The sequence below is a fragment of the Tursiops truncatus genome, chromosome 4 (genome assembly GCF_011762595.2).
Source record: "Tursiops truncatus isolate mTurTru1 chromosome 4, mTurTru1.mat.Y, whole genome shotgun sequence".
NCBI classification, from domain to species: domain Eukaryota; kingdom Metazoa; phylum Chordata; class Mammalia; order Artiodactyla; family Delphinidae; genus Tursiops; species Tursiops truncatus.
In genome coordinates this window covers 77564485-77581226 of record NC_047037.1, presented here as the reverse complement: position 1 = coordinate 77581226, position 16742 = coordinate 77564485, and positions in this window count along the sequence as shown.

Genomic DNA, 16742 nt, shown 5'->3' with positions numbered 1-16742 from the left:
GTGTGTGTGTTGGGGCACACCCTTCAGCTCTCTGGTAGTTCACAACTCCGCTTTATCCCTCACTACCTGTTTATGTAGAACCTCAGTGTTACCCAGAGTCAAGAATTTAGGAGCTTCTGAATTCTTTCCTGGGCATGTTCACAGGCTTGCACATGTGTGTAGCCTTCTAGATTTCTAAGAATATGATGGAGCTTTTCAAAGCCCCCTAATGATATCTTATTCCCCAGCTTTTCTTCTTAGGTTTTTTTGATAACCTCTTATTTGTCCCAACAATTATCTTCCTTGCAGGCATTTGTGACATTAAACAACTACCACAAATTGTTTTTGACAGATGCCTCAGGGAAAAGACTATATAAACTGAATGAGTTCTGGGCCAGATCAAATAAAGCCCTGTGAGTTGGGGCTTCCAGGGAGCTGTCAAACAAGTAAGATAATGGTAATTCTCTGATAAGGTGGTGTTCCAAACCAATTTTGTCTCCTACCAGTGGCTGCTAGGCTGATATTCACAGCTATGTATTCACAAGGTTGTTAATATTCAAGGCTACTGAGGAGCTGGGAAGAGTGGGATGGGAATAGGGCAACTTAAACACTAAAAAACCTCACCTGTTTTTTGACCACTTTTCTTAAATAAATGCCTCTCAGATTATAGCAAGTCTTTGGTTAATTTCCAGAGTTCTGAAACAGTTGATTTTGACTATTTTTTTTGCTAGTGCTCTCTTTGCTTTTATGGAGGAAAGGAATTTTACTCTACCATTTCTTATACCACCATTCCATAAGGGCTCTCTTGAATATGTTAAATTTGAATTATTTATTAGCATAAGGCAAGATTACAAAATTAACAGCATGTAATCTAGAACCAGATTTGCTTGGTCTGCTGATTTCTAGCTGTGATAACTTTGCCTTAGTTTCCTCTTCTATGAATGGAACATATTAATAGTAACTATCTCATAGGGTTGTTGAGAGTATTACAAGAGTTAATTGCAAGTACAGTATGTAGACTAGTAGTTGGCAAACCATCGTTTGTAGGCCAGTCTTGCTATTTTGCTTTTTAAGGTCCATAAACTAAGAATATTTTTTTCATTTTTAAATGGTTTTAAAATCAAAAGAATATTTCCTGACACATGAACATATGAAATTCAAATTTCAGTGTCCATAAATAAAGTTTTGTTGATACACAGCCACACTCATTCATTTACATATTGTCTATGGCATCTTTTGCACGAAAAAAGCAGGGTTGAGTAGTTGTGACCAAGGCTGTATGGCCTACAAAGTCTCAAATACTTACTATATGGCTATTTGTAGGAAAAGTTTGCTGGCCTCTAATATAGTACACTAAAAGGCATCAAAGAACTCAATAATTGTTAGCTATGATTTTTCTAGACAGCTCATAGTTACTGCTCAGTCTCTGCTCTTTTTTAAAGGTATCTTTCACTTAGTCCACAGAGGTCTCAACTTTGTTTCATTAGGTCACATTGTACTCACCATGGCCTCCCAATCTCAGCATGGTCTGGCTCCTGTCTCCCTCTCTGAGCTCATCTTTCTGTCTTTCTCACTCTGATCTAGTTGCCCTGGCCGTCTGTCAGTTCTGGGAATGTGCCAAGCAATTTCCTTCCTCAGGGTCTTTGCATTTGCTTTTATCTATGTTTGGAACATTCTCTCCCTGACTCTTCACAAATCTGGATCTATGTCATTTTTCAGGTCTCAGTTTAAAAATCACACATCAACAAGTCCTTCCCAGACCCTAGAGTAGGGTCTCTCTCCCTTGCTATTCCTTATTCAAATATTCTATTCACTTCCTTTGTGGCAATAATAATACTCTGTCATTATCTTATTTATTTATTTATTTTTAACTGCTTTTTGTCTGCTTCCCCACTAGAACATTAGCTCTTTGAGAACAGGGACTTCATATTTCTTATTCCTTATTATAGCATGGTAGTGCCCTCGCAAAAAATATTTGTTCAATGAATGAATGATATTTTAGCTCCAACTCCCATGGTTAAGTATATTCATTCTCTCCTTTTTCTTATATTCACATGCCAAGGAAACTGATAGCCCTTACATATCTTTTTGCTCAAGGGCATGTCATAGTCTCTGGCTGAGCTATTGTTTGGCTGACTGCTGCTGAAGGTTGTCTTGTTCCTCACAGAAAACCCTCCTCGGCACTGTTCTAACCAGTTCCAGGTCAACAGCCTCTTTCCTGTGTTGTCCACAACTGACTCACAGCAAACAAGCACCTTGGCTATGCTGTCAGTGGGGATGTAGTTACCTACCAGCTGCAGTGCTCTATTCTCTGCCTCAGGGTACTTCCGTCAGTCTCTAACCCTTTAGATACCTCACCGTTGACCTGGAGATGCATTCTGAATTCTGGTGTTCTCCCTGATACTCCTCTCACTGGGCTTGAGGTGGAATAGAGGGTTCCATGTTGGTGCGAGGTGGGCATGATGGGGAAGGAGAATGTCATCCCACTTCCACAGCTCACTCTAGAAGAAATCTTTTTCTCAGTCTCCAAAAACTCTCTCAGCATCTCCAGCCTTATTTTCCTAGGTAGGGAATGGGTGATCAACTAATGGTTACAAAACAGCAAGCCCTGCTTAGGGGATTTAGCACCTCACATTGGAATGTGGGAGTGGTTGGTGTTCGTTATCCTTGGAGCTTTGGCCAAAGGCCGAGTCTTATTTTAACATCTCATTACACATGTCTGGTACCCTCTGAAACATTACGTCTCATGCATGAAACATTCAACTTGTGTGCGTGTATGTTTTGTGTGTGTATGTGTGTGTGTGTGTGGCAGTTTTTATTAATTCTAAAGTTTGCACCATATGCTTTTCAATCTGTTCTGGAGGGTTTGCAAAGGTCTGTGGCCAAAATGTTTTAGCCTCATTTATGATCTAACTTAGACTATTGAGTTAATATTTTAAAAATCATGAGCAAAAATTAAATTTTTTTTTTTTTTTTGCAGTGCATGAGCCTCTCACTGTCGTGGCCTCTCCTGTTGAGGAGCACAGGCTCCGGACGTGCAGGCTCAGCGGCCATGGCTCACGGGCCCAGCTGCTCCGCGGCATGTGGGATCTTCCCGGACCAGGGCACGAACCCGTGTCCCCTGCATTGGCAGGAGGACTCTCAGCCACTGCGCCACCAGGGAAGCCCCCCAAAATTAAATATTTTAAAAATAGTTTCAGGTGTGTTAGGTGGGGTGGTAGAGTTTTACTGCATGGCAGATTCTACTTGTATCCCTTGAGGCATCTTTTCTGTAACACAGTTTATAAAGGCAGCAGAAGGTAGTTCTGCGTTTATTACTTATGTGTTGGTGGAGTGAGAAAGAACAATTTCTAATTTCTGCCAGTGAAATTCTTTTCTGTTCCTGTCTGTTGAGCTTGTTCTGGCAGTAATCATATTCTCCCTCCCATTTTCTCCCCCTAGCCTTAACAGAGATACATTTGTGCTCATGCTGGATTGATGTAGGAAAAGTGGAAAAACTCTTCTTTTTTGGAACCATTAATTTCTTCTTGAATTCAGAAATTAGGATTGAGCAGCCTACACATCTAATTGTCTTCTCTGCTATAAAGTAGAAAGAGCTTATGAAGACAGATAAAGAGTTAAATGCTTTGCGTCATCTTATTAGCAGCCTGTATCTCTTTAGCTCTTACTAATTATTTGCTCTCCACTTCCTTGTCTATTCAGTGACTTACCCCTTCTTAGAACCTTCTTTTTTTGAATGTGGGTGACATTGGGCCTGGATCAGAGTCGGTACTCAATATACGTTAACAAATGGATAAATGATTTTCTAGGAGTAACTCGCTATATGGGTACCATGGGTACTATGGCATTTAAGACGTCTCATGTTAGGGCTGCTTGACTAGAGAGCTGTCCAGGTACAGAGTGCTGAGGTCAAGTGGCCATAAAGTTGGAGGAGCACTACAAAGTGGAAGTCCCTGTTCCATTTGATGCTAACTGCCCTTGGACTTAACTCAAGCAAGAATACTTTGTGCGGGCTTCCCTGGTGGCGCAGTGGTTGAGAGTCTGCCTGCCGATGCAGGGGACACAGGTTCGTGCCCTGGTCCGGGAAGATCCCACATGCCGCGGAGTGGCTAGGCCCATGAGCCATGGCCGCTGAGCCTGCGCGTCTGGAGCCTGTGCTCCGCAACGGGAGAGGCCACAGCAGTGAGAGGCCCGCATACCGCAAAAAAAAAAAAAAAAAAAAAAAAAAAAGTTTGTGGCCCCACGGTTGATCTTAACTGGCTAGGAGAATAATAATGGTAGACTCAAACTCTGGCTTAAAAAAAATATCTGTGGGTCATATTTTACATCACTTCCAGTTAATGCCTGAATGAACAATTACTACTTCTCTCAGGAATTCAACCCACCAACAATATTAGCTGTTAATATTCAGCTCTTTCCTATAGTTCGTAAGGAGTTTTGTGAAAGATGATTCTCAGGAGCCCTGGGGCATCCTTGCACTGAAGGCTGACTCCCTTACCATGGAGACTGCACTCTCTAATCAGATAGGGGAGCTGCTGTGGTTTACCATGCATGCCTCTCTCCTTTGAAAGCTCCTTGTCTGCCTTATCTTTTAAATCTGTGTTCTTAACTATAGTAAAAGCTGCCATTTATTGATCTCTTACTATATGCCTGCCACTTTACATACATAATCATATTTAATTCGCCAGTGCTCCATCTTAAATCCTGAGTTATGCTCTGTCTTTCTCTATTCACCAGGAGAGCTTATCTGTTCCAATGGCTTCAACTATCATCGTCATACTTAATCTGGATATAGCCACATCACTGGGTCCACACATGAAAACCTCAATCAATGTTTCCCCATGGATGACTCGCCATCACCACTCTAATTCAACATTTTGGAAACCCTTTCATTTTCCTCCCCCATCTTCTTTCTCTGTGTGTGGAATCATCATCTTTGCTATCACCCAGACTTAAAACTTGTAGTCATCCTTGACTCATCCTTCTCCTCCTTTCATTCATATATATATATATATATATATATATATATATATATATATATATATATATATATATATATATATATATAAGAGACTCACCAAGTCCTACTGATTTTCTTCCCTCCATTCCCTCTACCAGAATGTTACTTCAGATCTCCTCACCTCGCAGAGGAATTACTGCAGATCACTTTTGGGGGCCTTCCCAATTCCAGGTACTTTGCTCTTTGATGCATACTGCTACCACACTTGGCCAATCTTTACACACTGTTTTCTCACATTACTCTGGTTGCCAGTGGCCCACTGAGTGAAGTTCACACCCTTATTCTGACCCTATTTATCTAACTTTATCCATGCCACCTTCTTCTTCTTTTTTTTACAATATGTAGTCTCTGCCTTAGTCAAGCCCAAGATCTTCTATAACTTTCACCTCCAGGTCTCTGATCATAAGGTTCCCTTCATCTAGAATTTTCTCCCTTCCCTCTCTTGGGATAAAAAATCCAAGACTCAAAGAAGTTGAATGATTTTTCTGAGCTTGTATTGCAAGTGACTGAGCTGGATTTAAATCTATTCTTCTGACTCTCAAGACAGTGCTTTCTTTCCTTAGTCACACTGCTTGTTTCAGAATCAGATTAATATAGGATGGAACCATAAATGGAAACTCAAATTGCATTTGTATAGCACCTGCCTGACAATAAAATACAGGAAAACATTAGCCTCTGAAGACTCTCTCCCTTATACTGGACCCTAGTCCTGGCAAATGATGATATTTTAACATATCCAGCCAAATTAATCTGTAAAATATGGCTTAATTTTTATGGCTTTTCAATCTGTAATCCTTAAAGGAAACTTAAAATTCAAAAAAATGATAGTGGGATGCCCACTATTTGTTTTAAAATTACTAAAAATTCTCTATTCAAATTCAATTACAGAGGCATTGCTCCGAGTTGTCCTGAGTTTGTACTTTAAGATGCACCCAAAGTTCCAGCACTGTTTTTTTTTTTTATGATTCTAAAAAAGGATCAGATAGCACATGTTCAAGCTGAGCAAGCTACTAGGATGCCAATAGTATGTTTCTGTAAACTTTTGATTGTGGATTTCCTATGCAAATGGGATTTCTCAGGGTCCTGGCTAGTATTGCTTTTAAATAAGGACATGACCTTCAGTTCAAACGGATATCAAAGATCACTGGACGCTTATTCAAAGTCTTTCTTAGGTGTCCTTAGAATGCAGAGATTTGGATTTGTGATCTGGCTGCTAACTTGCTGAATAACCAACAGATATCTTTCTTCATCTCTGTTTCCTTCTCTAGGGAAGAAAGGTAACAACTGTCTCTTTCTATTCTCCCAGGGGTATCAAGGATTAAGGATGTTGTGAACATTCTTAAAAGAGAGGTTGTATTTTATTGCATAAAAATATCATAAATGTAATCACATCATGACAATAGCTAAGTTTTATTACAGGTACATACAAAGGGCAGTTCTTGTTGGTCATTTATTCAGCTTAATTATTTACCATCACCACATTGATTTCCATCTAAAAAGCCAGAATCTCAGGAACATACATAAAATTTGATTCAAACTATCAACACTTATGCAAATGTCAGATCTTTAGAGACAATTAGAAACTAGACATTGTTAAAATCTGCCTCCGAGTCACCTTCTTTTTTCTTAGATTTTAGTGGTTCAGCTACACAGGCTAGTTGCTGATAGTAGCAGAAGATATGTCAGCCTCATCCTGAGCTCTCCAAGCCATGATGAAAAGCTAGTAACTTTCTGTGGTGAACACAGCAACTTCTCTCTACTGCTTTCCCAATAAAAGAAAACCACACATTATACAACAAACCAGATACCACTGACCGCTAATTCTGTTTTTAATTCAGTACCTACAATGTATAAAACATTCTTTGCAATGATGGGGCTGGGGAAGAAGGTTCAATGCTGAATAAGAACACAGTCTCTGCCTTCTAGGAACCCATAATCCAATGCAAATTTGTTGCACTAGCAATACTGTTAATTTGTAATTCATATCTAATAACTGAATTATTTTTCTGCGTTTCTTTTTATACATGGAGTGGTGTAAAAAGCTTCATATGAGTGGTTCAAAAGCTTGGGTCTTAGGACTGGCTCTGCCATTGACCAGCTTATTTGACCTCGACAAGTCACTTTACTTCTCTGGACCCCAATGTCTTTGAAATCCAAGCTTTAAAGTTCTGCTCATTCCTCCAACATTCATCAGCTTTAAAGTTCTGCTCATTCCTCCAACATTCATCAGAACCTACTATATGCCAGGCACTGGTCCAGTTACTTGGGTTACCTTAGTGACCTAAACAGACGTATATCCTGCCCTCTCTTCTCTTATATTCTATCGGGGAGGAAGACAGACAATGAACAACATGATAATAAATATATAATATAGTATATTAGAAGGTTATAGTACTATGGAATAAAGAGCATAATGAAGAGGGAGTGTGGTGTGGGGAAGAGTTGCAATTTTATATAGAGTGATCAGGTGGGACTGAGAAAGTACCATTTAAGCAAAGATGTGGCAATGTCCTGTCCAATGCCCTCTCAAAGTATTTTTTCCTATATGGTAAGAGGGAAAAGAATTAGTGAGGTGCTAGGGCAAATACCACAGAGCAGGTCCACCCTTTCCTTGCTTTGCTCTTTCCTTTCCTTGCAGCTGAAGTTAGATATATGATCTAGAACTTCTCTGACCAACATAGTAACTGCTAGATATATGTGGCTATTGAGCTCTGGAAATGTGGCTAGTCCAAATTGGGATATTCTGTACGTGTGAAATGCACACCAGATTTCAAAGAATGTGGAATACCTCATTAATGCTTTTACATCGATTGCATGTTGAAATGATAATATTGTGTGTACACTGGGTTAAATAAAATATATTTTAGTGTAGCTACCAGAAAATTTAAAGTTATCCATGTAGTTCACATGATATTTCTGTTGGGTAGCTCATACCTAGAACTTGAAATGGGGGGTTTGCTATTAGAGTGAATGTCATTCTTGCTTTGCTAGGTAAGTCAGCTCTCATTTTGTTGAATGTCTTCCCTCTGGTGTCTCCTCACCCCCACCACCGTGGCCTCTGGGTCAAGAAATGCAATCACAGGGTTCACATTTCTAGAATTCAGGATACTTCAGAGCTACAATTAAGATGTGGTAGGGCCAGGGAAGGAAAAGGAATTTAGGTTCCAGAATAGAACATAGATTCACAAGGGCATGTTTTAGAAACTATAAGACAGAACATTTTTATTTAGTTATTATGTTAATTAGACTGAATTATTTCTATCTTTAATATTCATTCTGAACTTGATGACAGTTGAAAATGTTAGTGGTCACAAGTGGTAAATGAGGGTAAAACTGGTATAAAATAGGAACCATTTCTCCAAACCACAACTAGTCATGGAAGTCAACAAACTTTGGAAAGTCAAATTTAAAATTAAGAGAAGGGCCCATATAAAATACAGATACCTCTTTTTGTTTTTTATTTTAGAAAGTCAGGTTATAGCATGGGATCAATTCAGCATACAGCTCTAAACAATTCACTTTCTAGAATCCTGAATTCCCCTGAATCATGTTTTTGGAAGTATTCTAAAGTCAGGCAGAATCTGAAAGATTGTTCAGCTACCTTTCTTTAAGAAGGCAAAGAATTAAATCTTCCAGCTCAGGGAGTTGTCTGTCCTCTATATGATGATTCCCTAAGGATAGCAATAAATATTTATTGAATAATTAGAGATTTTACAGTCCCCTTAGGAGCCTGTTTCAGTATTTTATCCATCTGAGAGTAAGGAAAGCTTTGCTGGTATACAACTAAAAATAATATTCTTTATTCTAAGCCAATTTCTTTCCTTTCCCTTCCTTTTTTTTCCTGTCCCTGGAGAATGCCTGACGAGCACTAGTCTCTTAAAATTTTTCAAGTATGTAAGAAGTCTAAATGCAGTTCATCCCTCTCTTTTTCCCTTTGCAAATCATTCTATTAGCTGAAAAGCTCTACACAGTTGCACAGTATTGTTCCCTACCTTGTATTTATATATTTGTGCCTCTGTCTATAAATCAACTACTTTGAATTTTCTTTATTGAATTTCATTTTATTGTTCTATTTTCACATTTATCAGAGTCATTATCAACGTTTTTTTCCTTTCACCTCATCTTACCAAATAGATGTATTTCTGAACCTGCAGTATCAGAATGCCATGAACCATGACACTCACACTCCTAAAATATATGTTCCAACAGGGAATCAAGACAAACCAGTTTCCACTGAAGATCATAGAAGAGAAGGAACAAAGAATGTGCGATTATGAGGAAGTCAATAACTGAAAATCAGATAGGAGTCACTTACCACAGAACACCAGGGAAGAGGAAAAGACAGAACTTGTTGAAAATAAAATGATTCCTGGATATCTCAATTTAAATTACATAATTTGGATCATCTCAAGAAATAGGCTATTTAGAAGTCCCCAGCCCATTCAGTTTAGAACAATTCAGTTTGGGCTCTTTTATTCAGAGCACGTTTCCTTGAGAAAAACAGAGAGTAAATCTTGTTCAGGTCCCAAAGTTTCTTCTAGTCATTGTTTTTAGACCAGTATCACCACTGGTGAGTTAGTCAATCTAACTGCTGTTGTCTTGCTGGGCACCAAATAAAACTCTGACTGAATGATATATAACTTTTTACCGCTGGACTTAAGAATCATTTCTTCAATAAAAATGTAAAATACTCACGAGATAATTGCTTACTAGGGTAGGGTAATACTGCCTTTTGTGACTATGTGGGTCAGGGAGGGGAATTCCTAGAAAAGTAGCTGACAATTCCAGGTGTCTGATATAATTGCAATTATCTAGTTTTTTCTCTGTCTCCTCACTGGTCTGTAAGCTCCTTGAGCGTATTGATAGTGTCTTATTCATCTTGGCATCTCCAGATCACACTTCAGTTTCAGAACAATAGGTGCTCAATAAGTAAGTAGTTGATCAGTGAATGAATGAATCTGTAGATGTATGGATCAAGTAATCTATTTATGAAGAAAAACAAATGGCAACAGCAATATTTCAAAGCAAAATTATTCATTTATTTCCTCTAAAATCATTAGTAATAATCTAGTTTCTGTATAATTCTACGTTAAAACATTAAAGTAATAAAGTCCCTTAATTTTATATAAATTAGTTTGGTTGATAAAATAAGCAATATTAATATATAAAAAGAATTATATACATAATTTATGTGTATATATATATATATATATATATATATATATATATATATGAAAGTACTTGGAAATGAAAATCAAGGTGATTATCAGTGTAACCTAAGCTTAACAAAAGAAGGTAGCAAGTCAGTCTTGAATCTGACTTCAATTGAATGCTGGTCGTGAATTTATGGAGAGATGTTGAGAGCCATGCAGGCAAAGAGAAAAATCATTAAAAAATGAACAAAAATGGGAATTATCAAGAGTTGGTAGGGGGGAATGGTAAGAATATCAGTTTGACTTATACCATGCAGAGATACTAAGAAATGAGGAAATATTAATACATAAACATCTATCTACCTGTCTATTTATATTTGAGTCAATAGACAAGTGGAAGAAATTGGTTGTTCTTAAGAGAATGACAGGATGAAAACTTTTTTTGAAAGCTTTTCTGGGAAGAGTTGGAGACCAGAGGAAGAAAGTCCAGTCAGGGGGATATTATGATGATATGATAGTGAAATGATTAGTGTTTGTACAAGAATGACAACTATGGGATAAGATAGGAAAGAAGAGATATGAAAGACATTCAGTAAAACAAACCACAGAACTTTGTACAAGGATGTACATGGAACAAAGAAAAGAAAGTAAATTTGAGATTGTGAGTAAGGGGAAACTGAAGATACATGTGTCATCAATAATAACGGAGAATTTAGGAAGGTATAATATTTTGAAGGGGATAATTTTTGACCTGTTAAGTTTGTGTCATTAAAATAGGTACCTCTGGAAGTAGCTGGAAATTTAGGACTAACAAGAGGAAGTCAGGGCTGATTTTTGCATATTCCTTCCTCTCAGCCTGATTGTTTCTCTGCTCCAGGGATGATTTTCTATTTATTTGTTTGTTTATATGTTTTATTTACTGGCTTTGGACCAATTTGGAGACTGATATTTGCCTTTACAGGAAGCCTGTGTGAGCCTCTGAGCTAAGACAAATCTTTCATTTATTCATTCTTCCAAGTGATATGAACTGAGTACTTTCTCTGTGTTAGGAACAAAGCTGAGTGCTGTAGACACAAAGACAAAAAGATGATCTCTTAGTAGTCAACCAAACAAATAATTATAAAAATATAATAATCACCAGTGAAACCCAGGTTACTTATTCATCCTTGCTTGAGGGTAAAATTCAGAGTACAAAATTCATCATGAAACTAAGTCCCTAGTTTTGTCCCTAACATGCTCAGCAGAAAATCTGGCCTTTTCAAAAGCCTTTATAATAGTTTAGGATTCCTTATTAGTGTCACACGTTTTCCCTTACCTACCACATGGCATCTCCTTCACACACTAAGGTGTGTGGAAATTTCTGGATCTAAACCCACCTCAGTATTGCTAGAATATAAAGTATGAAGTGAAGCCTAGTAGGATATGAGGCTGGACAAGTAGGGATGGTCAGATATCCATCTGGACTTTTCTGACTTCATAGTTTGCTTTTATGAAATGGTACCTAGTCTTCATAGGAATATTCCACAGGACTGCTGTTTGTTCAGAGGAACAAAGAAAAGCAAACAGATTTCTTTGTTTTGCATACTTGGAAATCTTTTGGTGTGAGTTGGGCTTGCTTCCTCTGATGGAATGCAGCCATTTGCCTCCTTTGGATGCTCCATCTCTCTTTTTCTCTTCTTTTTTTGTCTTATAACAGAGTCTGTTACCAATTTAATCCCTGGCTCTTCATGGCTAAGTATCTTCTCCCAGTCATCTAGAACTTTCTCCTGAGAGGATCTTTAGAGTTGCCTGATATTTTTTAAACTCTTACCTGCTTTGTTGGCCAAGGAAAGGAATCTGTTCTCTCACCAAGAGGTTCCACCCTTCCCCCTGCAGTAGTGCTGTGCTGGGCCTTCCCCCTCGGATTTTTCCCAGTCTAGCTTTGGTTCAAACTGCAATTCATCATCTGTCTCCAGTTCCACAGATGAGCTTCTTCCTCCTGTCCTCTCTTTATATAGTCTGTAATGCTCTTTTGGATTCTCCAAGGATGTCCTAGACCAGTATTTTTCAAGCTTTAAATTACATAGAAATCACCTGTAATTTAAAATGCAGATTCTAATTTAGTAGGTCTGGGCTGGAGCCTGAGATTCTGAATCTCTAATAGTATCCTTAGGTGAAACTGATGCTGCTGGTCTATGCATCAGACTCTAAGTAGCAAGGTTCTGAAGATTGTCTTCTTGGGGGTCTATCCTAGCTCAGGTCTAAGTAAGCCACCTCAACTGAAGATGAGATGGTGGCCACCACTACATCTGCCTGGCTGAATTATGCTTTCATTCACCTGCATTCCTGGGTCCCTGAGTTTCCAACCAGGCCTCATGAGATTCAGCATGAGTCCAAGTGGAATTAACCTCATATCTGGTCACCAAATGTCAGGGAACCTCATATAGGCCCTTCTACCACTCAGCCCCAAGGTTTCCAAAGCAGCTCTCTGTGCTCTCCTGTTTTTCTTTCTGTAGCTATTGCCATCTCTGGAGATCTGTCCCCCTACCCACCCCAGTTTGGCTACAGAGACACAGACTCCTTAGCTCCCCAGTCTCTTGAGGATCACAGGCTGTGTAGGTTTTAAGGGTGTTCCTTCTAATTGTTTTGAAAATAGTTTTTTACTACATTTATAGTAAAAAGTATAAACATAAAGAAGTTACAGAGATTAAAGCTCTTAAAATCCTGGTCCCTGTTTTGCAACAGCAGCTATCTTCCTCTGAGATGGTGAAATGGATGCCTAAAATCCCTTCTCTCTGTTATCAAAGTCCTGCATTCCTCTGGTTGCCTCATACCTGTCTTTTGGTTTCTCCCTGTTTCTCTGGTTATGTGACTTTCTTCCTTAGTTGCTGTCCAATATCTGACCCACTGTCTCATGACCCTCTCACTTCTTGTACATTCCAACTCTAACTTCCTACTTCTGGTCCCTTGCCTGCTCCAGCCTGTCCAACTCGCCATTTTGCTTCCTCCAAGGATGCAAGGGACCAGGAAACCCTGTTGGTTTGAGAGCAATCTTTCAGATGTTTTAGAATGCTGGCTCTGCCAATATTACTTGACTTTGTTCCCTTAGACTGAAGCTCTGGCTCCTGACAAACACTTTGAACCTCAGCTGTGTTAGCGCTATGCCTTTGTCAACTGCCCTGGTGTTCCATTATTTCTGCCACTGATTATTTTCTGTCACTTAATTTGGACTCCTTGTTCCTATCCCCATTTTCCAGTTCTAATCCACACACCTGCTGCCAAACTACAAGTATTTAGCATAGAGCAATTAGGGCTATCTCTCACATTTATACAAGATTTACTATTAACAAATTGACTGTCCTTGCTACATTTTAAACGAGTTGGAAAATCCAAAGTTTGTATCATAAATTCAAAATAAATTCAGAGGGAATATGCATTTCTTTAAAAGTTGACCAGCCATTCCTCAGCTGCACTGGCCTTTTTGCATATGCTGTTCCCTTCCAGCACTTCCTCCCATGGCTCTGTAAGTGGCTGGTTCCTTCTCATCATTTACATTTTTGTTTAAATATTACCTTCCATAGACCCCAATGTCCTTCTTGTTTCATTATGCTTGGTTACTTTATTCTGTTTATTTTCTTCTTAGGCTAATCACAAGCTGTGCTTATATATTTACTCATCTCCATTTTTTAAAACTATTCACTAGGCTATAAATTCTACAAGGACACATGAACTATATCTGGTTAGTCCAATATTAAATCAGCAGCATGCTGATTTAAATAAATATATAAATGAGCATGCTATGTTGCAGGTGTTCAATAACTACTTGGAGAATGGATACTCGAATTGGATCTAACCTTGGTTGGAGGCAAATATGCCAGCATTATGTTATCTACCAAAAGAGTGTTTTAAGGCTTCTCAGTGATGGTGGAGGTCCAAAACTTTGAGTTGAAACAGACTGAATGGGAAGCCTGAAGAATCATGGGAGTTCTGTAATTCCAGAAATCTCACAAAGGTTTCAAGGCTAATCAGCAATTGAGCATAGTTCATCCCTTGACCTACTTTTTGCTGAAATCCTTCCTGAGACCATCAAACAATTATTGGATTAATAGACAAAGGATTAATGGGGCCTCTTGTTCAAATGGTTTGAAAAGCTGATATAAGGCATTCATATTCTCTTAGTCTGTCCCTTGAAAGATTATCTTTTTTCTCTGTCCTTAAATTATTTGCTGTAGCTCCTATATATAGTTCAGTATAGTTAAAAAACAGATGTGATGTCTCTAGGTGAATCAAGAGGTGAGTGGAGAGAAGTACAAACTGGTATGATTAGGGAATGGAACTATGCATGATTTCAGAAAATTTAAATATATGGTTAGAGCTCCTGAAAATAGCGCTGAAGAAAATTAAAATAATTTTCTGCCATGGTTGTGAAAAGGGCAAACAGGAGCACAGTGAAGAGTTTTATACAACATTCTCAGTCTCTCTTCTCAGAAGAAGGCTCTGTTAACCTTAGACTATCCCACTTTTATTAAATCTAGGAAAAGCAAATAAGCTTCATGTAAAAGAATAAAACATATATGAATGCAGGGAAGTTTAACTATAAGAGGGAAGGAAGAGGAAAGTTATTCTTTGTGTGCAAAGCAAAAACCAAATTCTTTCCCTGAAGTGTCAAACCATTATATCCCCAAAAGTGCTTGGTAGAACTGAAGCCAAAAATGTGCATATGACTCAGCAATTCCAGTCCCAGGATATAACCAATAGAAAGGCATACACATATTCACCAAAAAAACACGCACTTGAATGTATATAGAAACACTATTTATAATAGCCTCAAACTGGAAACTACCCAAATGTCCAACAAAAATAGAAAGGAAAAATAAATTGTGGCATATTCACACAATGGAATACTATCTTGCCATGGAGAATTAAGATCTAAAACTGAACACAACAATATGAATAAACTTCACAAATGTAGCATTGAGCAAAAGAAAACAGTCACAAAGAATATATATGATATGATTCAAATGATATAAAATATGAATACAGGCAAATCTCTGCTATTAGGAAATAGGATAGCAGTTACCTTTGAAGAGGAAAATAAGGACTAGAAGGGGCCTTGGGGTTTAGGGTTTCTGGAATGCTGCTAATCTGTTTCTTGATCAGAGTATTGGTTAAATGGCTGTATTCAATTTGTGAAAATTAATCAAGCTATATGCTTATCACATATGCATTTTTCTATAGGTATACATTACGTATTAATTTTTTAAAAGATAGTTCTCCTTTGGAGCTAAGTTTTTTTTTCTCCCCAGCTATCAGATAGTTACACTTTCCCCCCTGCTTTCATCCTTTTTGGTTGGCATCTTGAAAATTTAAAAGAGGAACAAGAAGCAGTGATTTAAATGGCTAAGCCCAAGTGAAAGGAATGATAATCAAAGAAAGCTTTTTCAAAAAGGAGAAGGAAAGAAAACAAGATTAAAAAAAGAAAGAAAAGCAATCCCATCACCTAGTGTCAGCCCCTATAACTCCCTTTTTGTGACTGGGCTACTAGATCTCCCATAAACAGCTGCCATCTTCCTGTAGCCTCTCCATCACAGAGAAGCCAAGTCCTACACAGTCTGGGGGCTTTGTCAGGAAGACATGGCTGAATGGAGAAAGGAGAAAGAAAAAAAGGGGAGGAAAGGATAGAAGGAAAAGGAGTCACCATCTTCAGTGAGGCTCTTTATAAATCACTACCTGCACAATGTTTTGAAAATTTTACTTATTTTCTTGTCATTTACTATACAATGGACACTTTGAAAAATACACTCAGTAAAAAACATTAGATTGTGGTTTTCAAATCAAACACATTTAAGCTAGATATAAATTCTCCACCTATTCCTAAATATAACAAAAATACAAAACTTACTTCTCCTTTCAATACCATGATCAAATTTTATTTTTTATCTATTTCAAACTGTATTTCTGGAAGTAAATTGCTTTCATTCTCAAAAATGTCAATGGCCTACAGGAGATAAAACTAAAAATTACTTTCTGACAAGATTCTTTTGAGCGACTAAAACTTGATCTGGCTGAGGCTGAGTTAAGCAACAGAGTAAAAAGACAAGAGTCAGTTTGATCCCAGATATTACTGTTGTATATGGTAATTTGTGATGGCTCTTACCTGTTCCTGAATTGTTTACATATTAACTTCTATATGAAAAAGCCCAGTTGGCTCTTTTGTCTTCACAATACCAAAACTTCAGGAACATCTCAATGATCTCTTTTCCATCCAGAAATAAAGCATTAACATAAACATTGTTACTGTTCTCCAATAAACTGGAAAACAAACTCTCAGAAGTCAAAAGAAGTCCCATGGCCTGGAGTCCTAGGTAAAGAAACTCCAGTGATTACCAGGTGCCGATTCCTCATTTTTATAGATGAGGAGGCAGAGGTGAAATAGCTCACTTAAGGTTAGACAGGAGTTGGTAACTGGAACCCAGGCCAATCCAGTCGTGGCATCCCTGGATAATATGTGATGCATGCTATCAAGTATTGTTTTTCAGAATCTGGTTTCAGTTCAGGGCACAGGAGAGAATTAAACTACTTTCAGTTTTTAAACTTTAGATACAATTATC